Source organism: Carassius carassius, chromosome 47, assembly GCF_963082965.1.
Source record: "Carassius carassius chromosome 47, fCarCar2.1, whole genome shotgun sequence".
Taxonomy (NCBI): domain Eukaryota; kingdom Metazoa; phylum Chordata; class Actinopteri; order Cypriniformes; family Cyprinidae; genus Carassius; species Carassius carassius.
In genome coordinates, this window is record NC_081801.1 from 3,628,484 (window position 1) to 3,655,812 (window position 27,329).

Sequence of the window (27,329 nt, forward strand, 5' to 3'; positions counted from 1 at the left end):
TCAATGATGTGGTGAGTCTGTGGTTCGAAACACTGGTGTGCAGCACCCAATACATACTGATACTCCATACTATGGGCATTTCAAACATTATTGTTACAGTACTTTGTTTTATGACCACTGCATTTTTCATTTATCAAGTGGTGTCCAGTTATTAACCACATCAACTCTGGGGACCCACTGGTGGGTCCAATATTGCATATGCCTAATTCTCAAAAAATCAAAATAACAGCTCAAGTGGTTAACTTGAAAATGTTAATTAGTATATTTAATCTGTTTTTAACTTTTAGCAGTTGAATTAATTGCTGAGTCCAAAAGTTTACTTTAAATAAATAACTTAAAATTTAAATTTGCTTTTAAGTTTTTAAATTATAATAAACCCAATAATAGGTCTGTGTGTGCAGTAGAACTCAAAATCCCTATTGCAAGAATGTGTGATCTATTCATATCAAAAAGTGCAACAATGTTGACTCCTAAATATAATCCACCTGTTAACATACCTACAGAAATAAAGTTCTCCGTCTCAATAGAATTGTTATGCTCTGTGTAAATCTGATAGCTAACATGCATCCAGAGGGGAATGCTGCCAGCATTTATACATAAATGCCGTTATATGTGTACATGTTTGGCTCATGCTGTTCTCCTTGAATATGAATCAACGAACCATTTCTCACCAATTTCCCCCAATAAACAAATCCAACATGAAGTGACTCTTTAATATCAAAGGCTAGGGCCGCCTGAGGACCAAACCTCACTGTTCATTTTCACACGCCTTCATCGGCTGCTTCTCCTGGCTCTCCATCCTCATGAAAAATTCATTCCTCTTTCTTCTGCCCCGCTGGAGGGGTAAGAATAGAGCGAGAGAGAGAGCGACAGAGGAGGTGGAGAAATGAGCAAGTCACGAATCACATATTATTCCAGAAATGATCCGAATATTTCACCCAATCCCGCCCCCATTTAAAAATGTTACAATGGTTGCTCTAAAATACAGCAACAGAAGCCTGTAAAAATGAGTATGACATATACAGAAGTCCTCAAGATTAGAGCATTTGACATATTTTCACTTGCTGAATATATATATATATATATATATATATATATTTGTGTTGTTTTAAAAATCTTACATAACAAAATATGTAAACATATTTATGAAAAAATTATATTTGTTATTTTTAACAATATATTAAAAGTGTATTTGTATATATTCAAGTAACATTTTTAAGTTCACTTTGAACACCATTCGTCAACTTTATTTGTATTTTTAAAGAAACAGAAATGCCCACATAATGGACAAATATATTTCATGACATGTAAGAATTACACAGAATGTTTGGCTTTGGAAAGTGAAAAAAGGTGAAAGTCATGGCATTTGCCAAGTATGGTAACCCATACTCGGAATTGGTGCTCTGCATTTAACCAAGTGCACACACACACACACACACGCACACACACACACTGCAACTGCAAGGTACTGTGGGTTCAGTACCTTGCTCAAGGGCACTTCAGCCATGGGTATTGAATTTAGGGTGGAAGAGAGTGCTGTTCATTCACTGCCCCAAAACACACACACACACACACACAGACACACACACACATCTTCCCCCCATTGTTTTATACATTTATATTATTTATTTACTTATTGCATTAGTATTGCCAGATTGTTGTTGTCATTACAACTTTTTTCTGCAGATCTGAGTTTTCTGGCCCAGAACCACCTTTTCTGTGATGAAAACAGGCAAAGATGTTCCAGATGTGTTGTTTCAGCACCAGAGAAACACACAGTCCTGCCCGGGCTGTTTAGTATGCAGCAGAAATGCTCTTGTTGGGTTGTGTAGTGTTGGACAGCTTTGGATTTGTAGCTCTGGCCTGTAGGGGTTTAATTTCTTGCGAGGCTGAATTCAAATCCAGCTCTGTCCTTCCACTCCTGCTCCGATACGCTCAGGTCATTTGAGAAAAAACACACCTACCACCTTCTGAACAAACATCTGTGTGTAAGAGATACCAGGTTTTACTCAATAAAACAGCTGCCTCATGCGAGTATATTAGCACTTTAGTAAAACATAACCATGCTATTGAATAATCCAATTACAATTACATTTTTCAAGTAGTTTTTAACTGTAGTCTTTTATTTTGTTTATAGTGTTTTCTAGTCTTTTACTTTTTGTTAAAATTCTTTTCCTTTTATTATTTGTGTTGTTACTTTAATTTTTATGAGCTCTCTTTTCTTTTTCTGCGTAAGGTTTTTCATACCCTGTCTAGATTGTGTTTTTTGTGTTCCCGTTGATGCTTCTCCTGTGGTCTTCTGTTTTCTGTATGTAGTGTTTCCCCATTCTAGTCCTTCCCTGCCGTCTGTGGTTCTCTGCCTGGCCGTCAGACTTGTTCAGAGTTGGTGTTCAAGTAACAGATCTCTACTTCCTCGTGCCTCGCCTGGTCTTCACTATCTGCTCCTGCCACCTCATCTGCAGTTGTCCCACCTGTCATCGTTTCCTGTATTCACCGGCGTTGGACTACTTTTACGCCTTACCTGCCCTCTTATGTCTGGTCTGTTTTAATAAGTGCAATTATTTTTTATCTGCGTTTGGGTCCTCCCACACAGTTCATGACAAAAAAAAGCACCTTGAATATTTAACAAAGAAGTAAAAAATTATGCAAGAAAAGCATAACGACAAAAATAACTAAACCCGAATAAAGAAAAAATACAAATACATTATTTTAAATGATATAATTTAATTTTATAAATTATAGTAACGTTTTGAAAAATATTTATCAAATGTATTTAGTTTCAAGCAAAAAAAAAACCTGTTGATTTATGCGATTAATTGCATGTTATTTATCTGATTTGATTAGTATGAATAGATTGACAGCCCTAATTTTAACCTTGATAAAAACATTAATGGACATGATGTTTGTCAAAGTTACCAGACAGAAGCAAGATTTTAAATCAAAATCTGTCTATACATAACCCAACGCATCCTCAGAGAGAGAGAGAGCAAGATCCGATCCAATTACTGTTTAACACAAGGTCACACTGCAGGAGCGTGTAAATGACAACAGTGCTGTAGAGCTATTTCAACACTTATTATCAGCTCTGGACAGCTGTGTGATTTAATTGAGTCTGTATGTGATTAACGTGCCATCAGGGGCTGCTGTTTGATGTTTTTCTTAACTGATGCCTAGAACAATATGAAGCTGAAATCACACGTGTGTTCGCACCTCCGTGATGTGAATCCACTGCTCTTTAATGTCACGTCTGATTTAGATGTGTTACTGCACTGAGATGGATGATTGAAGCCAAACTGTCTGTGTTAATGAATCTTGTTGCACGACTTTCAGAGGGATCATATTGTTGATCTGACTAAAGTTTGCATGTAGATTCTGTGTTCATTTGGATTTCTTAAAAAACACAAAGGCTGACACTGTGTTTTGTACACAGCCATCTGCCTTGATCATTTCCTTTCATTTTCAGCTAATCAGTAGAATTGTTGATGTCGATGACACCAAATTGATTAAAAGTTGTGGCAAAAATGTCAAGAAGAGTGAAGTGAGCTCTGTGAAAAGCTCACAGATCATACTTAGTTTAATCAATGATGTTTTTTTTTTTTCTTTAAGAATTTAGTACTTAAAATGTATTTTAAAAATGTTTTGAATTTTCTGTTCAAAGAATTTTGGGGGGAAAAATTAAGGTTTCCACAAAAACATTAAACTGATTTTAATATTGATAATATTAATAAATGTTTATTGAGCAGCAAATCAGAATATTTCTGAAGGATCATGTGACACTGAAGACTAGAGTAATGATGCTGAAAATTCAGCTTTACATCAGAAATAAATTACATTTTAAAATGCATTAAAATAGAAAAGTTATTTTAAATATAATAATATTTCACAATTTTACTGTTTTACTGTACAAAAATGTATATGTACATGGTAGGAAATGCTAAATATTTTTTCCGACTTTTTTATCGACTTTCTTTAACCTTATTTAATAATATTTATAAATGATGCAGCCAGTGCAGTTCATTACTCTGGCATCCAAAATCTCTAAATGGGTTCAGAGAAGCAAATGTGTGTTCATGCCAACACAAGTCTCCAGCTCTTGTTTTCCAGGCAGCCCACTCATAATGCTATCTGGCTAATGGCTACAACGTTATATGACCTGGCCTCGGTGACAGTTTCTTTTATTTTTGATGAAAGATTACATAGGACTAGCATAGACAGAAAAGAGACTCTGGGTGTGTATCAGAAAAACTGGGTATGCCACATTTATTGTGTCAGATTCTGCGTATCACTAATGTTACAGAATAGACAGAAGCGACCAGCTTGCAGAGGATTCCGCTGGGTCTTAAAGCCTTTGTTGAAAATCTATGTTAGCAAATGAAACAATGATTTGCGCAAGGATTACTTGCGTATGCCTTCAAATACATGACAAACGCTTCTATGATGCCTTAAATACGGGAAGATTCCATATTATAAGGAACGGTTGGCAGACCTGTTGATGCCCGGGCCAGCAGAGGGACAAACAGCCTCATCAGGTGTAATGTTGGGCTTTGTGTCCGGCTGTCCATCCAGCCAAGGTTTTTTTTACAAAAGAATTTAAGCAGGGAGCTCTGCGAAATATTGCTATAGCTAAAAAGGTTTAGTCAAAGATTCTCTACTGTTTAGAATGCACAACAAACATTCCCAAGATGCTGGGGTCACACGTCACAGTCAGTGGCTGTTTGTGGACTGGTTGGCAGTATTTATTTTCTTATGAAAATCACTTAAAATGTAACTTACATTTTGACTTAACAATTATTGTAAGTAAACAAAAAATTACCACATTTTTATTGAGACTATAGAAAAATACTTCTGCACACCCTTGGCTACACCATTGTTACAGATTAAAACTATGTAATTTTTAAATACTGAAATGACAAGCACCAAAGAATCATTCATAATAAGTTGAAAATGAACATGTACTCACCCTCAGGTCATCCAAGATGTTGAAGTTTGTTTCTTCATCAGAACAGATTTGGAAAAATTTAGCATTACATCACTTGCTCACCAGTGGATCCTCTTTAGTGAATGGGTGCCGTCAGAATGAGAGTCCACAACACTCCAGTACATCAATAAACGACTTGTTAAGAGAAAAGCTGCATGTCTGTAAGAAACAAATCGATCAATAAGATGTTTTTAACTTCAAGCAAGGTTTACAAGCAAAAACAGCCTAGAGAAATATGGTAAAGGACATTTTGATGTTATTGGATTTTTTCACTAGAGGAAGAGTTATTGTGGATTATGAACTCATATTTCAGCCATAATCGACAGTTTAATGTATAAACGCCTTAACAATGAATTTGTGGTTTGGAGTGTTGTGGATTACTTGTTGATTATTGTGATGTTTTTATCAGCTGTTTGGACTCTCATTCTGACGGCACCCATTCACTGCAGATGATCCACTGGTGAGCAACTGATGGAATGCTACATTTCTCCAAATATGATGAAAAAACAAACTCATCTACATCTTGGATGGCCTGAGTGTGAGTACTTTTTCAGCAAATGTACATTTTTGGCAGAATTTTTTCCTTTAGTATAAATGCAAACAGTTCTATGAGATGAATCGATTTAGAGATAACTTGAATCTCTCAGTATAAACACAATGTAAACTTTGGCATTTCAATCCTGTTTGCCTGTGCACTACTACTTTATTTGGCATTCTTTTTCTTTCTTTTTGTCTTCTTTCTCTCTTTCTCACATTGTTGAATGCAGTACTTGGACACATTAACAGAACACACACACACTCTCTCTTGGGTCCATCTGTTTTGTCCGGCAGTGCCAGATCTCCCCTCCTCTCTCCATCTTTCTACTTCTCTTTATCTTTCCTATCCTCTGTAAACTACACATATCATCGTCTGATATCCCAATATTACTATGCTCTTTCATGCACCTTTGACCTCTCTTTATCACAGCCCGTGCGGGTTTGCCCTGTGGAGCAGATCGAGGTCAACTTCCAACATCATTTTGCCCTTCATTTAGTCTCTGGACCAGCGCCCGGAGCCTCTCTCACACATTCACATGCTTCACAGCCAGAGAGTGTATTTCTGAATGTGTGTTTGTATGTCTTTGAGCTTGTCGTGACTTTTTTTTTTTTTTTTTGTTTTTGAGAACTTCTGATCATTGGCATCTACGAAGTTAGTCCAGACGTCCCACTGTGATGATGTAAGAGAGTGACTCATGCATGACAAAACATAGAAACACAGGTGGTGCTGTGTGTGTGTGTGCGTGTGTGTGTGTGTGTGTGTGTGTGTGTGTGTGTGTGTGTGTGTGTGTGTGTGTGTATGACCGTGTATTAAAAGTGAGGTGTGAAGTTTGAGCCACAAGTGGCACCAAATGGAATTGCAAAAATTTGTGTTTCCAAACAGGTTTCCTAAACCAAAAATCTGCCACTGAAGTGATCCCTTTTGAAGAAGAAAAAATTACTGGATTTCCCAGGTTATTAGAATTAAATCTTTCAAATATACTCAAAGTTTGGTTTGACACATTTTGTAGCAAGTTCACTAAATATCCTTGAGCAAAATCCTTGAATATTCTGTTATATCTATGTCTATGTTTTTTTTTTTGTTGTGTGTACAGAAAGTATGATTACAAAGTTTACACATATTTCTGCTAATTTGTTTCAGCATTTTAGTGATATATAAACTATTTTATATAGACATGTCCCTAAACAGCATAGAAAACAAATGAACTGTGGTTGATCCCTATTTGTCAGGAGTGTTATTTTAATATTATTAAAGTATAAATATTTATTATTTTGAATTAGCTTTGATTTGTATTTTTTCAGTTTTAATAGTAATTTTAATTTAAGTTGTAGTAATTGTTTGTTTGTCATTTCTATTTGTTTTTTAAATATTTCTATTTAGCTTTTATCAACATCTATATCAGTTTTAGTTTAATTCATTTTAATATTTAAAATAATTGTATTATTATTATTCAGTTTCAAATTCAACTTTGAATTTAGTGTTCAAATTTAATACTGTGAATGTACTTAAGATCCTTGATGTAAAAAAAAATCCATATATATATTTATATATATATATATGTTCACCAAGGCTGTATTTATTTGATGGAAAATACAGTAATACTATGAAATATTATTACAATTTAAAACAACTTTTTTCTATTTTAATGTTTTTTAAAACACATTTTATTCATTTTCATCATCATTACTCCAGTCTTCAGTGTCACATGATCCTTCAGAAATCATTCTAATATGCTGATTTGCTACTCAAGAAACATTTCTGATTATTATCAATGTTGAAAAAAGTGTTGTGCTGCTTCATATTTTTGTGGAAACAATTATACTTTTTCTAGGAATCAGTGATGAATCGACCACATTCTATTGCTATTTATAAGAGATACAGCAGAGATGAACCACACCCCTTCTCTACGCCACAGTATTATTTTCCTAATACCATTAACGAACCCTTCAAGCCGGCAGGATGTGTATGTTCAGAGAGAGTCTCTCTATGTGTGTTCTGTAGTCATTAAGTCATTATATTATAGTGTTTTTTTCTTCAGCGCTACAGTAATTTACAGCACTAGTCTCATAACCCATTGTAAAAAAACACCTCTCACACTGACTAGCAACGGCAGCAAGAAGAGAAGGCTACACAAATATCTTCAGGGAACAAATTAGCTTGAGTCAAAGTATTTGCTTTAAGAGTTAAAAAACAAGAGAGACCTCACAAAACACATGGTCAGATTACGATCATTAACACCAGTACAGCTACTGGAGGGAAAAAGAGAAAGGGGAAATGATGGGAGACAGAATGAGTTTTCAGAATTAATTTTTTTAACATTGTAGCCTTTGTGTCACCACGTAGCTCATGGGAGACATTGATGAGAGATGTTTTGCAGCAGCAGCAAGTGTTCGCTCATCTTCACCGCAGTTCATTTTTAGACTCATTACATCTCTTTTGTTTGTCTCCCTCTTTTCTGTCTCTTTCTGCTAATTTACCCACTTACTTTCTCAGATTCACACTCACGATGCTCCAGTTGTTATTAACAGCGCGGCCTGCTCTGAAAGTGCACGACTTTGCTAGTTTGGTCACGTCGCTCACTTACAACTTTGTAGGCGGCTTCGTTGATCATTAAGAGACTGTTTAAGTTTTTGTGTGTGTGTGAGTGTGTGTGTGTGTGTTGCGTGCTTGCAATATAGACAGATCCATTGTTTTTCACAGGAGTATTCTAACTTTGTTGCATCATATCACTTGTAGGGTAATTAACTTTATTGATTAAAGAAAATGACACTTTGTTGCATTGCTTGTTTGCATGCATATGTTGCATACTTGCCAAATTTTGTTGATTATAACAGGAATTTTCTATTTTTGTTTGCTCACTTGCTATATGACAGCTTTGTTGATTATAATGGGACAAATTAGTGTTGTTGTATTGCCTGCTTGCTGTGAGGACAGCTTCAACTATTACAATAAGCATATTTAAGATTGTTAAAATTGTTTGCCAATCTTTGTTGATTATACCAGGAATGTTGCAACATGACAACATGACGCTTACAGTGTAGTCAGTTTTACTGATTATAAGATACATTTTGTTGCATTGCATAGCTTGCAATATAGACTATTTTGTTGATTATACAGTAAGCTTTCTTTTTTTGTTGCATTACATGCAACTTCAACTTCAACGATTATGAGCATAGTGTAGACTGAATTACATAGATTTTAGAACATCAGATCAATGTGGAATTAAACGTATAGAAATGCAATAAACTCCTTAAGCTTATTCCTTTTCTTAGCAGACAGATCTGCGGGTTTAGAGCTCACGTGCACAGGGACACTGAAAGGAGTTGAGACTCAGAGATGAGACCCTGTGAATCTGAATAAAGAGAAAAACAGGCAGATTAGGCTGGAGCAAAGCTGTTTATACCATTAGGGGTTTGACTATGATTATACGACAGTTAGTTTAACAGTTAGATCTGATCTGACTGCCCAGTGCAACATGCTATTGTGTAAATATACAGCCATATTCCACCCAAACTTGAATGCCTACAAGAGGGATCATTAATAGTACAATATGTCATTCTCATTGTTTATCATTTCAGTTCCTTTATATTTTTTATGTGCTTTCACCTTAAGAGAGAAATAATATTTCTTTAGCCCTCTAAGGATCTAATCTCCTGGGGTTATTTAAAAGGGGACATACACACAAACATTCACTGGATGCATTTATATACACTGCCTGCAATTTGTCTTGGTCTCTTTCTCTCAGGATTTTGTCCTCTGTAAGGTGGTTCTCTTGTTCTCTTTTATTCTCTCTATTCTCTTTTCCTCCTCTGACAGGCTGAAGAAGCCAATTAAAGACTGCAGGGCACAGCAGAGCAAGTGTTTAGTTCTGCTCTCTCTCTCTCTCTCACGGCACAGAATGGAGGGAGAGTGTTACAGTATGAGACTGTGTGTGTGTGTGTGTGTGTGTGTGTGTCAGAGTCAGAGACAGGAAAGGTCTGTATAATTGCTCACACATTCATAGCTATGAAAGTGTGTTCTTCACATCTTCAGGGATAGCCGTTTATGAGTACTTTGTTTGTCCTGTACAGTCAAACTGTCCGTGGTCCTTCAAATTTTGAACACTTTCCAACAAAAGTGAAAGTGACGTGACATTCTGCCAAGTATGGTGACTGAAATGAATTCATGCTCTGCATTTAACCCATCCGAAGTGCACACATACAGAGCAGTGAACACACACACACACACACTGTGAGCACACACCCGGAGCAGTGGGCAGCCATTTGTGCTGCGGCGCCCGGGGAGCAGTTGGGGGTTCGATGCCTTGCTCATGAGCACCTAAGTCATGGTATTGAAGGTGGTGAGAGAACTGTACATGCACTCCCCCCACCCACAATTCCTGCCGGCCCGGGACTCGAACTCACAACCTTTCGATTGGGAGTCCGACTCTCTAACCATTAGGCCACGACTTCCCCCATAATGACTGTATGATATTGACGCCCATCTTTTTCAGAGTTGGGGAGAGACTAATTACATGTTACAGAATTACTGAATTTAATTACAAAATAAATGTAACTGTAATCTGTTACTGAGGGGAAAAAATGTGCAGTTAAATTAAAGTTAAGGGTTACATCTGAATATTTTCACACACATACAGATTTGATTGATTTTTTTCCCAGATTACATTGACTGCTCTAAAATAAGAAGATAAAATAAAATAACTCTTTCATTTTCCTATTTGGATATATGCACATCCTTTATTTTTTAAGATTAACTGATTTTGTCCAAGGCATTGTTAGATGCCAGTGTTTCCTGTCATAGCTTAAAAAAAAGACACACACACACACACACCTGGTATTATAGCTATTAAATTATATCTTTTGATTTTAAATCAGTATTTAACCTCAGTATTTGTTAGGGCTGTGCTTTAAAATATTAATTCAAGGGATGAAAGATTTTGAAAGTCTGACTGAATCAGTACTGTAAGGTTAACCCTGCCTGCTTTAAATCTTTGAAAATGAATAACAGTTGAAAACATTCATTAAAAATAAGTACACTGTAATAGGTTAACAGTAAGTTCCTGTACTACAGGGAAAAACTGTAAAAGGTCTAACCAGACATTTCATGTAATTATACAGTAAAATGCTGTTCATTTTACAGCTTTTAGAAGTAAAAAAGAACAAATCAATGTATAATTTACAGTCAAAAACTGTAAACCGATATTCTCAGAATTCCCTGTGACATTCCACGTTTGAAAGTATTTTGTTTAAATAATCATGTTTTTTATAGTTTTTGTTATCAGTTATGTACATTTGGGCTTTATGTTACATCTTCTGTTGTTTAATGAAAGTTTATTGCATTATTTAAGTATCATTTGTGTTACCATGATGGTGTTTTGTGTTTGCATGAATGAATCTGTGCACCTTCTATTTATTAATATAAACTTCTGCTTGTGGCGAAGCTACTTGTGATGAGCTTTGATTCTTCATGTGGCTTTCTCTTGTACCACCTGCATTATTATAGCAGTTGTTAAAGGTATAAAACAGATGTTGTTGAATATACTGGTTTACATTCAAATTTTCTTGTTTGTAAATTACAGCTTTATACTGTAAAATTTACAGACCGGTTTAAAGTTTTCTGTATTTTTTACAGAATTATTCTGGCAACCACAGCTGCCAAAATTATTTTGTAAAAAGTACAGAATTTTTGTATATAATGTACATAAGTAAAATAATCAAAAAGTAATCAAATGTAATCAGTTACATTACTCTAATAAAGTAACGGAAATACTTACAGTACTTACTACATTTTAAATAGGGAATTGCTTTTTTGTTGTATTAATTTAATCCTCATAGTGTTCAAGACTTGTTTTTTTTTCCCACTTTCTCCCATTTGGATTATTGTGGTTTACGCATCTAGTCTTTTTGGACTATTTCAGGTTTTTTTCTTCAAATATCACTTTTGTATTTATGTACACTTTTTTTGTACATAATTTCCAATCCAGTTTTAAATTTGTCAAATTATGCAAAAATTTGGAAGTGTCATTTAAATGTTTATCTTTATCACACATAAAATGCTAGCCATAAATGAGGTTTAGTAAGACAGAGCAATTTTAGTAACATTTTAAAAATGTTTAAAATGACATTTCCATCACATATATATAATATGAGATGTGCTGGAAATGTGGTGTTTTTAGTTGAATTTCTAAAAGTTCATTAGGAAAAAAGTGACCATGAAGAATCACCTGTTGCATGAAAATGCTACAAGCTCTCAGTTCCAATATTTTATTTGTGTCTATCGTTCTGTTCACTGGTCTTATTCCAGCTCTCTCCTGGACGCTTCTGGAGCCATTCTGAGCCAGAAAACCCTCCAGCCTGACATCCCAGAATACTCTGGGGGCGACTCTGGAGCGCATGCTAAAACACTGGAACACACCGGGATTGGCTGCAAATCTCCATAAGATGCACCATAAGAAATGCTGAATCCTTATCAAATAAACATGATGATATGACATATTGTACATGAAAATTTGTTTGTTTTTTTCACTCATGTATTTTGAGATAATATTTCTAAAACTAAAAAATGCAAATTATGTTAAACACTCACCAACTTTTCTTTTGATGTAAATGTGACTGTGCAAGTAGCAGGAAATAATATTAATCATTAATATCAAAAGAAATTCCCACCCTCCGTTATTTCCCACTGAATATTCTCTTTTTAAATAAACTGCATGTTGCACAAAAGTACAGAGCAAAAATTACCTATATCAAGGAATTCCAAAAATAAAAACAGATTCAGCATAAACCTCATTTATGTTAATTGAAGTAGAGCTCTAGATATTTCACTTCCTTCCAGGTATCACACACGCACATACACACTTTTAACTGGGTCAGCTTGTGATGTCTGCTGGGAGAGTGAAAATGAAGAACAAGTGGTGAGCGAAGAAATGTGTGTGTGTGTTTGTTTTGTGGCACAAGTTCAGTTTAATCACTGTTTTGCAGGACTTCTAAAAGAGCAAGAGGGAGAATTACAATGATAATTCAAATACAGGACATGATTATCATATTTTATGAATTATTATTTATTTACTATGAATTCTTAATATATATTATTTTTCATTTACATTTTTTCTTACTCTTTTTTTTTTTCCAGCATGTAGATGTGGTGAAGACGACTTGCTGAAGTTTAAACCAATCAGCAGAATGGGGAAGAAAGGGGACTTAAGTGACAGAATACCATCTCTGAATGCACAACACATTGAACCCTGGAGCAGATGAGCTACAGCAGCAGAAGACTACACCAGGTGCTGCTCCTGTCAGCTAAGAATGGGAAACAAAGTCAACATTTCACACAGACTCACCAGAATTGAACAATAGAAGATTGGAAAAACATTTCCTGGTCTGATGAGTCTTGATTTCTGCTGCGACATTCAGATGGTATGGTCAGAATTTGGCCCAAAGGACATGAAAGCATGCATCCATTCTGCCTTGTCTCAACCGTTCAGGTAGGTGGTGGTGGTGCAATGGTGTGTGGGATATTTTCTTGGCACACTTTGGGCCCTTTAGTACCAACTGAGCATTGTTTAAATGCCACAGCCTATCTGAGAATCTGACCATGTCCATCCCTTTATGACTACCCAGTGTGTATCTTCTGGTGGCTACTTCCACGAAGATCACATTAAATCACCTCAGACTGGTTTCTTGAACATGACAATGAGTTCACTTTACTCAAATGGCTTCCACAGTCACCAGATCTCAGTCCAATAGAGCAGCTTTGGGATGTGGTGGAACGGGAGATTCTCATCATCTCGTCATATATATATATATATATATATATATATATACAGTACAGACCAAAAGTTTGGAAACATTACTATTTTTAATGTTTTTGAAAGAAGTTTCTTCTGCTCATCAAGCCTGCATTTATTTGATCAAAAATACAGAAAAAACAGTAATATTGTGAAATATTATTACAACTTAAAATAATAGTTTTCTATTTGAATATACAAAAAAAATGTATTCCTGTGATGCAAAGCTGAATTTTCAGCATCATTACTCCAGCCTTCAGTGTCACATGTAACATCCAGTATATCACATGATCATTTAGAAATCATTCTAATATTCTGATTTATTATGAGTGTTGGAAACAGTTCCCTTTCAGTCGGTCACTCTCGACGCCACGTCGGTGACCGACGAATATGGGATATCGCTTCGATAGACCAATCTACTTCGAGTGTAAACTAAACGAGCCAATGCACATTGGCATGCAATTATTGCATCCAGCTGCCGCTGATCACTGCGTGAGTATAAGAGGGCAGCAGGTGCAATGCATACCAGCTTTTCGCTTCGTAGCCGAGCGTTAGTATCGCTCTGCTCAACTGTGTCTGCTGTGAACTACGAGTTCAGCACGCTCTCGGAAGCTTCGTGTGTTGGCGAGGCGGCGCTTCAGTGGCGGTCGTTCCTGTGTCGAGTGGATTGCACACTTCAGGCTGCATTACCCCTGTCGTGTTGCAAACGACCAATTCCCCTGTGCGCCTCTGCACTAAAAGAGCATTTCCTAAAGAGCAAATTTTTCTAAAAGAGCTTCACGGGTCCGTCTTTGTAAAGACGACGGATCGTCCTTGTAAGGATGCCGTTTCACCCGTGCGTTTCTGGGTGCGGTCGTTACCTGGCAACGGGTGATGGTCACGATCGCTGCCTCACGTGTCTGGGCGTCGAGCACGCTGAGGTGGCTTTCGTGGATGAGTCATGTTATCACTGCGGGAATATGACCATCTCGGAGCTGCGAACCAGGCTCCGCTACCTTCAGGGGGGCGGAGTCCCGCTGCCGCGGCCGCGATCTGGGGCTCGTTCTGGCGGCTGACAGGCGAGAACCACTTCCGGCAGTAGCGCGGATGGTTTGAGGGTCACAGTGGTGGCAAACCCCGCAGGGAACCAATCCTCTGGGGCCCACCACTCCTCTTGCACCTCCGATCCAGTGGAGCAACCCACGGAACGCACTGGGCCCTCTACAGCGAGCGTACCAGTGGTATCCAGTGGGCCTCCCCCTGACCGGATGTCGATCTCCGCATCGGAGGGAGAGCTGTCGGACGAAGATTCGGCTGCGCTGCCGCCCTCTGGGACGGTGGCAAGGCCTGAGTCGGACCCCGAAATGTCAGCTATGCTTTCCCGGGCCGCCGAGAGGGTAGGGCTCGAGTGGAATCCTTCACCGCGTCCCGAGCCCTCGCGGCTGGATGATTGGTTTCTCGGGGTGGCGCGCGCTGGTACTCAGCGCCCCATCCCAGTGCCTTTCCGGAAGTGCATGACGAGCTCACCAGGTCGTGGACGGCACCTTTTACTGCCAGAAAAGTAAAAGGTGGGCTCCTCCTCCCTCACCACCCTCGATGGCGGTGCAGCGAAGGGGTATTTGGGAATCCCGTCGGTGGAGCGGGCGGTAGCGATGCAATTGTGTCCTAAGTCCGCCTCCTCCTGGCGTGGAGACCCGGTGCTTCCTTCCCGGGCCTGTAGGCACTCGTCTGGTCTGACCGGCAGTGCCTATACGGCTTGTGGGGAAGCTGCTTCCGCTTTACACGCCATGGCGTTACTGCAGGTGCACCAGGCTAAGGCACTGAAGGACCTTCACGAGGGTGGTCATGACCCGGAAGTTCTAAAGGAGCTCCGAACCACCACTGACCTCGCGCTCCGAGCGACGAAGGTCACCGCGAGTTCCCTGGGTCGTGCGATGTCCACATTAGTGGTCCAGGAGCGCCATCTCTGGCTGGGTCTGGCAGACATGAGGGACACCGACAAGGTCCGGTTTCTCAATGTCCCTGTGTCCCAGACCGGCCTCTTTGGCGACGCAGTTGAGAACTTGGCCCAGCAAGTCTCGGCTGCCCAGAAGCAGACTGAGGCGATCCGACACATCCTGCCCTGGCGGGCAGCTGCTGCCTATACCCGCCCGCCGGCCGCAGTGCCCCAGCCTGCTCGTCGCCGAGGGCAGCCCCCTGCATCCACCCCCCGCTCACGCGCCGCATCTGCAGCAGCCTCCAAGTGGTGCCGTGGAGCTGGGCGTAGGCAGGCTGCCCCTCCCCTCACAGCCCCCGTCAAACTTGCCGGTGAGCAGAAGAGCAAGAGGCCCCGGGACGGGTGACCCGGAGAGAGGTAGCTGCTTTCTGGGGGATGGTGAAGGCACCTCTCCCTCCCCTGGAGGAGGGCCAGGCGGAGAATCTGGAAATCTCGACAGGAGAGCAGTTTTCTTCCTCTCTGGGTCCCAGGAGGGCACGGAGAGTTGCGGACGGCCAAGCTCCGGACCTCACTCATCCTCCTCCTTCGCCAGATGGCAGCAGCGGGCGGTTCGAGAGCGTCAACAAAGGCCCTACTCACGCACCCTCTGCCAACCCGTGGAACCAGGTGAGCCCTGCACCCCACACTCGCACCACACTCCGGCCTGCTCACAAGCCACCCGAGTTGGGTCCCTGTGTTCCACCTCGCTGCCCCACTGCGGGTACGGCTGTGGTTCCGCTGGTCCTGCTTGTACGGTTTTTAAGCGCCTGGTCAGCGCTACCCAGCCCGTCTAGCTGGCTTCTTCGAACCATCAGCTTCGGCTATGCGATTCAGATCGCCCGGCTCCCCCCCAAGCTCTGCGGTGTCCGCTCCACTACAGTGAAAGCGTCCGATGCCCCTGTCCTGCGGGAAGGGATCGCAGTCCTACTGGCGAAGGACGCGATAGAGCCGGTCCCTCCAGCCGATATGAGGATGGGGTTTTACAGCCCGTTATTCATTGTACCCAAGAAAGGCGGTGGGTTATGACCGATCTTGGATCTGCGAGTTTTGAATCGGGCCCTCGATCGGCTACCATTCAAAATGTGACACAGAAACGCATTTTCGGGTGCGTCCGTCCCCAAGATTGGTTTGCAGCGATCGACCTGAAGGACGTGTACTTTCATTTGTCCGTCCTTCCGCGCCACAGACCTTTTCTGCGGTTTGCGTTCGAAGGACTGGCATATCAGTACAAGGTCCTGCCCTGCAGGCTGTCCCGGTCTCCCCGTGTCTTTACGAAAGTCACTGAGGCAGCTTTCGTTCCTCTCAGAGAGCAGGGTGTTCGCATTCTCGACTACTTAGACGATTGGCTGATACTAGCACAGTCTCGAGATCAGTTGTGCGAGCACAGGGATGTGGTGCTCCGGCACCTGAGCCTGTTGGGCCTTCAGGTCAGCTCGGAAAAGAGCAAACTCCCGTGGAGGATCTCTTTTCTCGATATGGAGTTGGATTCGGTCGAACAGACAGCACGCCTCACAGAGGAACGTGCGCGGTCGGTGCTAGCCTGCTTGAATACGTTCAAGAGCAGGACAGCGGTCCCACTGAAACTCTTTCAGAGGCTCCTGGGGCATATGGCGGCCGCGGCGGCGCTTACACCGCTCAGCCTATTACATATGAGACCGCTCCAGCACTGGCTTTATGGCCGAGTCCTGAGGTGGGCGTGGAAGCGCGGCACTCACCGGGTCCAAGTTACACCGGCCTGTCGCCAAACCCTCACTTCGTTGTCAGATCTTGCATTTCTACGGGCAGGGGGGCCCCTAGAGCAGATCTCCAGGCATGCTGTGGTTTACACGGATGCCTCCACCACCGACTGGGGGGCCACGTACAACGGGCATGCAATCTCAGGGGTTTGGACGGGCCCGCAGCTGCAGTGGCACATCAATTGCCTAGAGTTGCTAGCAGTACACCTTGCCTTGAACCGTCTCAAAGGTCTCTTGTGAGGCAAGCATGTGCTGGTCCGAACGGACAACACTGCGACCGTTGCGTACATCAACCGACAAGGTGGTCTGCGCTTCCGTCGCATGTCGCAACTCGCTCGCCACCTCCTCCTTTGGAGTCAGAAGGTTCTGAGGTCACTTCGTGCCGTTCACATTCCAGGCCTGCTCAGTCGTACAGCCGACGAGCTGTCTCGAGCAATGCTCCCGGGAGAATGGCGACTCCATCCCCTGACGGTCCAGCTGATTTGGAGATGGTTCGGAGCCGCTCAGGTAGAGGTAGACTGGTCCCTGGACGGGACGCGGAGGTTCTAGGTGACCTACCCCAAGAGGTAGTGAACACCATCACTTCAGCGAGAGCACCGTCTACGAGACACTCTTACACCTTGAAGTGGAACCTGTTCGTTGAGTGGTGTTCTTCTCGCCGAGAAGACCCCCGAAGATGCCCGATTGCGGTCGTGCTATCCTTTCTGCAGCAAGGGTTGGAGCGAAGGCTGTCTCCCTCCACCCTCAAAGTCCAGGTTGCCGCTATTGCTGCGTACCATGACCCCGTGAATGGGAAGTCTCTGGGTAAGCATGACCTCATCGTCAGGTTCCTTAGAGGGGCCAGGAGGTTAAATCCTTCCCGCCCCCCCTGTATACCCTCTTGGGACCTGTCTCTAGTGCTTAAATCACTACAGCAGGGCCCATTCGAGCCTTTGCATTCAGTTGAGCTAATTGTTTCTTTCATTGAAAACTCTGCTCCTGCTTGCACTGGCCTCCATCAAGAGGGTAGGGGACCTGCATGCATTTTCGGTCGACGATTCGTGCCTTCAGTTTGGGCCGGCTGACTCCCAGGTAATCCTGAGGCCCCGGCCTGGCTACGTGCCCAAGGTTCCCACTACACCCTTCAAAGACCAAGTGGTGAACCTGCAAGCGCTGCCCCTGGAGGAGGCAGACCCAGCCCTGGCTTTGCTTTGTCCCGTCCGAGCATTAAGGTGCTACGTAGACCGGACACAAAGCTCCAGACCTTCATGATGAATCTGTGAGAACCATGGAAGGGTGGGTTCCATATTAAGACCTAAGCGGCACTCATATGTGTATAGTCCACGGTATAGCCTTAGAGCCTGTGTTTCCCCGGCCGACTTCTGCCTTCCCAAGAGGGTTTTAATCACCTCAAATTTCTCCTTATACTCCTAAACGGATGCTATATGTGTATCTGCCTCCGAGACCTCCTTCGGGAAGGATGGGGCTTTCAGCAGCGTCCCGGCTCCAAGCGGACCGGGTACGTTTTCCCAGTGTTATCCAATCCCACCCAGTGAGGTAGTGCTTTGACAACGGTTAGTGGAGCTACTTGTTCAGAGCCCTGGCCTACACCTAATAGGGGCGCAGGCGGCTCGCACAGGGCACTGGAAGGGGCAGCACCCATGGTGCTTTGATAGGGATCCCATATTCGTAGGTCACCGACGTGGCGTCGAGAGTGACCGACTGAAAGGGAACGTCTCGGTTACGTATGGTAACCCTCGTTCCCTGAAGGAGGGAACGGAGACGCCACGTCCCGTCGCTATGGTTGCTGTACCGCCGCTGAGCTGCTGGGTCCCCGGCTCGGCTCCTCAGCGAAAAACTGGTATGCATTGTACCTGCTGCCCTCTTATACTCACGCAGTGATCAGCGGCAGCTGGATGCAATAATTGCATGCCAATGTGCATTGGCTCGTTTAGTTTACACTCGAAGTAGATTGGTCTATCGAAGCGATATCCCATATTCGTCGGTCACCGACGTGGCGTCTCCGTTCACTCCTTCAGGGAACGAGGGTTACCATACGTAACCGAGACGTTCTGCTGTCTAATATATTTGATGAATAAAAGGTTAAAAAGAACTGAATTTATTCAAAACAAAATTATAATTCTAATAATATTTTTTCTTTACTATCACTTTTTATCAATTTAACACATCCTTGCTGAATAACAGTATTGATTTTATAAAAAAAAAAGAAAAAAAAAATTACTGACCCCAAATTACTGACCAGTAGTGTATATTGTTATTACAAAATATTTATATTTTAAAAACATAGCTTCTTTTTCTTTTTTTTTTACTTTTTATTCATCAAAGTATCCTAAAAAAGTATCACATGTTCTGAAAAAATATTAAGCAGCAGAACTGTTTCCAACTTTAATAATGAATCATCATATTAGAATGATTTCTAAAGGATCATGTGATAATGATCCTAAAAATTCAGCTTTGCATCACAGAAATAAATGATAATTTAAAGTATAATACATTTAAAAACAATTATTTTAAATTTTACATTTTTCTGTATTTTTGATCAAATAAATGCAGGCTTGATGAGCAGAAGAAACTTCTTTCAAAAACATAAAAAATAGTAATGTTTCCAAACTTTTGGTCTGTACTGTATATATATATATATAGTTTAATTAATACATATAATATTATATAAATAATATATAAATTCTATAATATATAACTGATATAAAGACTTCTGAATTAACCTCCTTTTGCAGTCATGTTTTATTTAGTTATCGTATGTATAAATAGTCATGCAATTCTTAATTCTTTCTCCATCTTTCATTTTTGTAGCTCAGTGGCTGAATGCTCATTAAGGTGAAGAGGCCCTTCCTGGGGGGACAGGAAGTCAGCAGCAGGTGGCATGAAATAACAGTGAGTTGTCAAGTGATGGTATGATGAGAACACACACGCACACACACACAGAGATGCCACCTTTAACCAGCATCTGTCTCTGTCGGTCTCTTCAGCTCACTCTCTCTGTCCGGAAGCAGCTAAAGATAAAGAGAGATAGAGACTCATGTATAATTCATGCTGCTGGAGATTCATTTGCTATGGAGTAAGAAAGATACATGAACTTGTGAGTGAATCGTGTGCGTGTGTGTGTGTGTGTGTGTGTGTGTGTGTGTGATAGTGTGTGTGATAGTGTGCCCTGCAGCGTTGTATGGTGTCAGAGCTCACTGGAGCATTAGCACACAGGCAACTTTACACTTCAACATTTGCTAATGATGATCTCTTAAGTCTTAAAATTATATCTGCTTTGTTTATATAAACCAAACTTTAATATGTATATGTATTATACTCATTAATACATTATTATATAATACATTATTTTATAAGACATTTTATATATTTTTATTTGTAATAATTATTTATATTGTAATTATTTATAATATTTGTATATTTTTATTGTAGATATAATATATTATTTATTTATAGAATTTCATTATATGACTCAAATTTCTGTTGAAGGGTCATAATGCGTTTGACAGTCAGGCACAGCCAGCGGCTGAATTTATAAAGAGATGCGTGTTTACAATGTTTATGATAAACCGTGTGACTGTCAAAGCAGCTAACATGCAAAACACAAGATGACACTCAATGTCAGCGTGTCCCCTCAGCATCAGTGGAGAGAGAAGACGTGAAAAGAAATAAGGAAGAAAGAGTCTTTCTGCTCTCAAAACATCATTTCAAAGCCATTCACACACTGCTGTATTCTGTCATTTTGCCCCCAGTGTTTGCCTCTTGAGCTTTTTTCTGTTTACCATTCTCTTGACGTATACACATGCACAAAGACATTTTCAACAAATATGGTATGCCAATAGGACATAGATTTCTACAGTTTTTACATAAAACTAATTATAATTAAAACCAATTAACTATAACCCAACCCTAAAAACTATTTTTTCTCTCCATGTGTACATTTTATTTAATTAGTTAGTTAGTTAGTTAGTAAGCTGGAGATGTCAAACTCCCATTAATAATATGACTATTATTTACTTGCTTCCAGATACACACATCTGCCTCGAGACAGTTAAACTTGTGTTCTATTTTCAACACCCAGTTGCAACGTTTCATTACAAAGACAAACAGAAACATACACTTTTCTCTTTCTCTCTCCACAAAATGATTTGTCTCTTGCTGTTCCCAAATTTCATGTGCGTTGTACCTCATACTTTTCTATTGTATTTTCTATTTCATATTGGAAATTGGAAAAGCTTTTTACATCATAACTACTTGTTACAACCAGTTGTACCACCCATTGCAAACAGTCTTTGAAAAAATGACTTTAAAAAGTTGATTTACAGTGTAAAGACAGAGCATTCCGTTTAACAAAGACAGATCTTAATGTCGGAGCTCCTCTTTGTCTTCCTTCAGGCCCTATAAAATCAGCTGACCTCATTCTGTTTTTGTCAGTCTATAACAGGTGACTGTTTTAAGGGGAATGTTCTGGGTTAATGTCTGGCATTTTACTGGCAAATATCTATAGTAAATTAACTTGCATAACTGAGGCAATAAGTCAAATTCGGAACACTGTAAGTACACATTTACTGCAAAATATGCAACTCTTAAAGAAACTGTTCTTAAAATAATAAAAATCAGTTTTCTTTGTCTAAAACCAAACTTTATATATTAAAAAAAAAAATTATTCTTTTTTTTCTACAAGTTATGTATGTATCTGTGTATGTATGTATATATTAGTTATTTTGGCAAAATGTGGAGTGCATGGATTGAGACTGGAACTGTCTGTCTAAAAATGACCAAAAAAAGCACCATAAAAGTTGTCCATATGACTTGTGCACTTGTGCACATTTCAAGTCTTATGAAGTCAGGTTTGACATCAGTGACATTTAATATGACTGATTCAGTGTAATCACTAACTCAAAACGTAATGTAAAGAAAGCATGCAAATACATAGCACTTTTGAGAGCTACGTGGACAGGGATTTTTTTTAGTAAATAACAATAATGCACAAGTCGGATTTTATAAAATTATTTTTGGACCTTGAAAGCCCCAGTCCCTATCCATTTATTTTGGAAAAGAGCAGCAATGATAGCAAATTAACTTAATTTGGGTTCCAAAGAAGCAATGAAATCACACAAAATGATATCAAGATGAGTAAATCATGACAAAATTATAATTTTGGGGTGAACAATTCTTTTAAAAATGATAATTTTGCCATTTAAAGGTTTAACATTAACATCTAAAATATCTTTGCCCATAGGTATTTTTCTTCAAAAGATGATTCCCTAAATTGCCTGTGAAATGAAAAGGGTATTAGGGTATTACACTCCTCTGAATGCCCAGATGGAGGGGTGAGTGAATAAAAGCTGAACATAATGAGCGTTTTGGGGTTTCCTGTCTGACTCTCTCTTTCGCCCTCTATCTTTCCCTTTACCGCAGTCTCAGCCCGCTCCATCAAACGGCCCCAGAGCACCAGAGTCCAATGCCTTGAAAATCTCTCAGACTGCCTGCAGGCTGCTCATATGACATAAAAACAAGAAGCTAATTGGAAATAAACAAATCCGGGAAAAAGGTCAGAATGTTGTTATTTACCAAAGCTGTTAATATACTCAGAGCAAGACTTTGACAAGTTCCGTGTTTGCTCGAGGCACACATCAAATTCATGACCTTTGCAACAGGAAGTGAGTGTGCTGGCTGTTCACGAGGGTTCAGGGGGCTGCAGAAACACGTCAACCGCATTTTATAACTGGTATCCGTTTATTACATCACCAATTGACTGTAAAGTGTATAAAAAAAAATTATGAAAAACAGCAAGGGCCAAAACGAGTTTTAATTGCCTATAACTCATTAAATAAGAAATACCATGTTATTTTTTCAAGTAAATTGAGTCTTTAAAGAGGCATAGCTTGGAATAAATTTTTGGAAGAAGTCACTTTCCATGATTTATTTGCTCAAAATACAGTAAAAACAATATTATGAAATTGTGTTATAATTCAATTTTGTGTTACAATTATACATTTCTATTTTAATAATTTTTAATTGGAATTTAATCCTGTGATTCAAAGCATTACTCCAGTCTTCAACTTTCTATTCATTAAAGAATCTTTAAAAAAATTACTGTTTACACAAAGAAATACAGACAAAATTGATAATAGTAAGATTAAGATTATTAACAACTGAGAAGCAATAATAATTTATCATAATTGAGCAGGAAATCAGCATATCAGAATGATTTCTGAAGGATCATGTGACACAGAAGACTGAAATAATGATGCTGAAAATTCAGCTTTGATCACAGGAATAAATTACATTTGACAACATATTTATATAAATTCCAGTTACTTTAAAGTTTCTTTAAATTGCAATAATATGTCAGAATATTGCTGTTTTTACTGTATTTTTACTGTATTAATTCAGCCTTGGTGAGCAGAAGAGACTTCTTTCAAAAACATTAAAAAAAAAAAAAAAAATTATTCCAAACTCTAACCAGCAGTGTACTGTATATCTGGAAAATAATATGATTGTCAATAATGTTTTTAAGTAAAATAATGAAACATATTCATCATTTTTCATTTTTCAAAACATTCATTCAGAAATCTTCAGTGACGTCACAAAGGGGAAATCAGGCCGGCATCCAGAGTATGGAGCCACATTACAGGCAGAGAGAACAAGAGGATGAAGCTGGTAGCAGGTGAGGTTGAAGATGAGATGAATGGAAAGAGAAATATACTGTGACATCCCATTTGTGTGAGCGTGTGTGCATGAGAGAGATCTCATTCTGTACTTAATGAGGATAGCAGTAATAAGGGAAGGAGCGATAGACAAATGCAGTGTAATTTCAGCCAATTCAGGCAGAAAGCAGCTCTATTAGTGAACTATCAGGACTGTGTGTTCCCACCAGAACTCACAAATGGGGAACACAGCCATGGTTTGTGGGCAATGTGACCACATACATGTTCTTACATTTCCTTTTCTCACCACTATGGTTGATGCTTCTGTACAAACAGTCACATGAACAATAGGACTGGCAGCTGAAGTGTTCAGAGGAGACTGGGGCTAATTGTCACACAAAGATGGTTTTGACTAAAACAAAAACTATTATTGTTTACTAAAAATAAATTCATAAAAACACATTTAAATAAAATAAAATAAAAAATAACTGAAAATAGAATGCTTCTTTAGTTATTTATTTCTTTTCAGGGTTTTACCATTTTATTTCTGCAGGTTTTCAAGGAAACTCAATTTTGTTAAATTGAAATTGAAGTACTAAAATAGCAATCTAATTAAACAAATTAAACCTAATAAGAACTATACAGGCATATTGTTTCACAACAAAATTACCAAATTAAATATATATATATATATATATATACTCAAATCAAAATGTAAATTGAAAATATAGAATTAAAATCTAATTTTAAAAGAATAATACTATATCAATGATACTAAAATAACAATGGCTCCCCTGTGACAGCTTACCACACGTAAAATGCAATAATACTGGATGAGCTAAATAGCTATTTTGTACTCAGGACTGCAAGTTTTGTGTATACAGACATTGAGTTTTTGAGTAAAATGTGACAACTTGCCCCAGACTTTTATATATAAATGAAAACCTATGGATTTAATTTATAAAGAGACATGATCCAGCCTGCCCTCCCCAACTATAGGGAAGGTTCACTTCTGGATACAAATGTATCTCTGAAATACAGCTTGCCCACACACACACACACACACACACACACACACTATCTCTCTCTCTCTCTCTCTCTCTCTCTCTCTCTCTCTCTCTCTCTCTCTCTCTCTCTCTCTCTCTCTCTCTCTCTCTCTCTTCCAAAGGTGTCTGAGTTTGCAGCTGTCACTAGACACACCGATATTAATTACCATTGTGTTGGTCTGACAGCTGAGAGCAGGGGTCTCCAGCCTTTAGCTTTACAGAAAAAAAGGTACAAGCAAATCTACATTTGAAATGACAGCTTGGAAAAGAAATGAAAATTATGATCATAAGGTGATATAAAAAGAAACACCACCATTTTGAACACACTTGACTACATTTAAGTTTCTTGTGATCTTAAACCCTTTTTATCTTAATTAATTAATGTTACATGCTTAAAATAGTTCTTTAGAAATGCAGTTGTAATGCAAGGCATTTTTTTATTATTGACTAAATACGTTATTAATAAATGAATAACAAAATGTTTATATTGTCGCATAATCCCCATATTTCCAACTGTTACATCATAGATTTGTTGTAAAATGTATTCAGATGAATACTACTGTTATAAAATGTTGTAGGAACATTGTTGAAAGTGTTCAAACTTTAAAAATATATATATTTACATTTATTCACTTAGCTGACGCTTTTATCCAAAGCGACTTACAATTGCCACATATGTCAGAGGTCGCACACCTCTGGAGCAACTAGGGGTTAAGTGTCTTGCTCAGGGACACATTGGTGTCTCACAGTGGATTCGAACCCGGGTCTCTCACACCAAAGACATGTGTCTTATCCACTGCGCTAGCACCACCTAAAATATATTTTACGTAGGCCTATCTGTATATGTTTGTGTATACAGAAAGAAACACTGCAATAAAACTCGGGCAAACATGATTCAGTTAAATATTAAAATACACAAACACATCTGTCATACATATAGAGATGTTTATTGAGTAAGACTGTTATTAGACGCGAGTTTCTGTTAGTCTGAGTGAAAAATGCAAGACTGAGCGAGACATATTATTAAACTCGTGATGACAGACAATCAATATGCAGGTGTTTGCTATTGTCCCAGACGCCGGTGAAGCCGTCGACGACAGACAAATGTATTGACTTACAAGCTGGTTTTGCGGTGTGATAATCCGGTTACCGGCTCCTGCAGTCTGTCAGGTGAAATGAAACGGCGGCGCTCGGAAGATGTTGGTGTTTAAGGTCTCGTGCGTGTAGAGCGCCCGGCGAGTTCAGCGTTGTGATTGATGAAAGTCCAGATTCACAAAACAAACCACGGACATCACTGGCAGCACTGCTGCTTTTTACTAAATCAAGTTATTATAATTCATTTCTAAAAATAAAAAAAATTAAAAAAAAACACTCCTGTTTTTAGGTAGGCCTAAATGTGGCGTAGCCTACTGGACGCGATTCAAACGGTTGAGCGCGAAATTTCTACTGCTGATACTTCAACGGTCTTGATATGACGTCACACTCCGTGGTGCCTATAAATTTAAAACACAAAATCGACGTATAGGCCTAATAAATAATAATAAATCTAAAATGTAAAACAAAAAAATTACTTTTCAAGTTTCTATGTTTTTTTTTTTTTTTAGATAAGAAGTCATGCCATATCTTATATCGATCTTCTGTCAGTCATACGTCTTAATATGAAGAGTTTACTAAACTTGAACTTCAGGACACAGCCAAATTAAGATAATTCTTAACATGACATGCGTCTCTATTGCCACATATGTCAGAGGTCGCACACCTCTGGAGCAACTAGGGGTTAAGTGTCTTGCTCAGGGACACATTGGTGTCTCACAGTGGATTCGAACCCGGGTCTCTCACACCAAAGACATGTGTCTTATCCACTGCGCTAGCACCACCTAAAATATATTTTACGTAGGCCTATCTGTATATGTTTGTGTATACAGAAAGAAACACTGCAATAAAACTCGGGCAAACATGATTCAGTTAAATATTAAAATACACAAACACATCTGTCATACATATAGAGATGTTTATTGAGTAAGACTGTTATTAGACGCGAGTTTCTGTTAGTCTGAGTGAAAAATGCAAGACTGAGCGAGACATATTATTAAACTCGTGATGACAGACAATCAATATGCAGGTGTTTGCTATTGTCCCAGACGCCGGTGAAGCCGTCGACGACAGACAAATGTATTGACTTACAAGCTGGTTTTGCGGTGTGATAATCCGGTTACCGGCTCCTGCAGTCTGTCAGGTGAAATGAAACGGCGGCGCTCGGAAGATGTTGGTGTTTAAGGTCTCGTGCGTGTAGAGCGCCCGGCGAGTTCAGCGTTGTGATTGATGAAAGTCCAGATTCACAAAACAAACCACGGACATCACTGGCAGCACTGCTGCTTTTTACTAAATCAAGTTATTATAATTCATTTCTAAAAATAAAAAAAATTAAAAAAAACACTCCTGTTTTTAGGTAGGCCTAAATGTGGCGTAGCCTACTGGACGCGATTCAAACGGTTGAGCGCGAAATTTCTACTGCTGATACTTCAACGGTCTTGATATGACGTCACACTCCGTGGTGCCTATAAATTTAAAACACAAAATCGACGTATAGGCCTAATAAATAATAATAAATCTAAAATGTAAAACAAAAAAATTACTT

General features: G+C 39.5%; 1 long non-coding RNA gene across 1 annotated transcript; it reads right to left on the reverse strand.

The window, feature by feature from the left end:
• Nucleotides 1–1,627: 1,627 nt before the first annotated feature.
• Nucleotides 1,628–26,000, reverse strand: LOC132130889 (uncharacterized). The gene is made up of 3 exons (XR_009428801.1): nucleotides 25,810–26,000; nucleotides 4,961–5,129; nucleotides 1,628–1,982 (listed from the first exon to the last, which is right to left on the reverse strand). It is a non-coding gene; the product is annotated as an uncharacterized LOC132130889 (long non-coding RNA).
• Nucleotides 26,001–27,329: the final 1,329 nt, after the last annotated feature.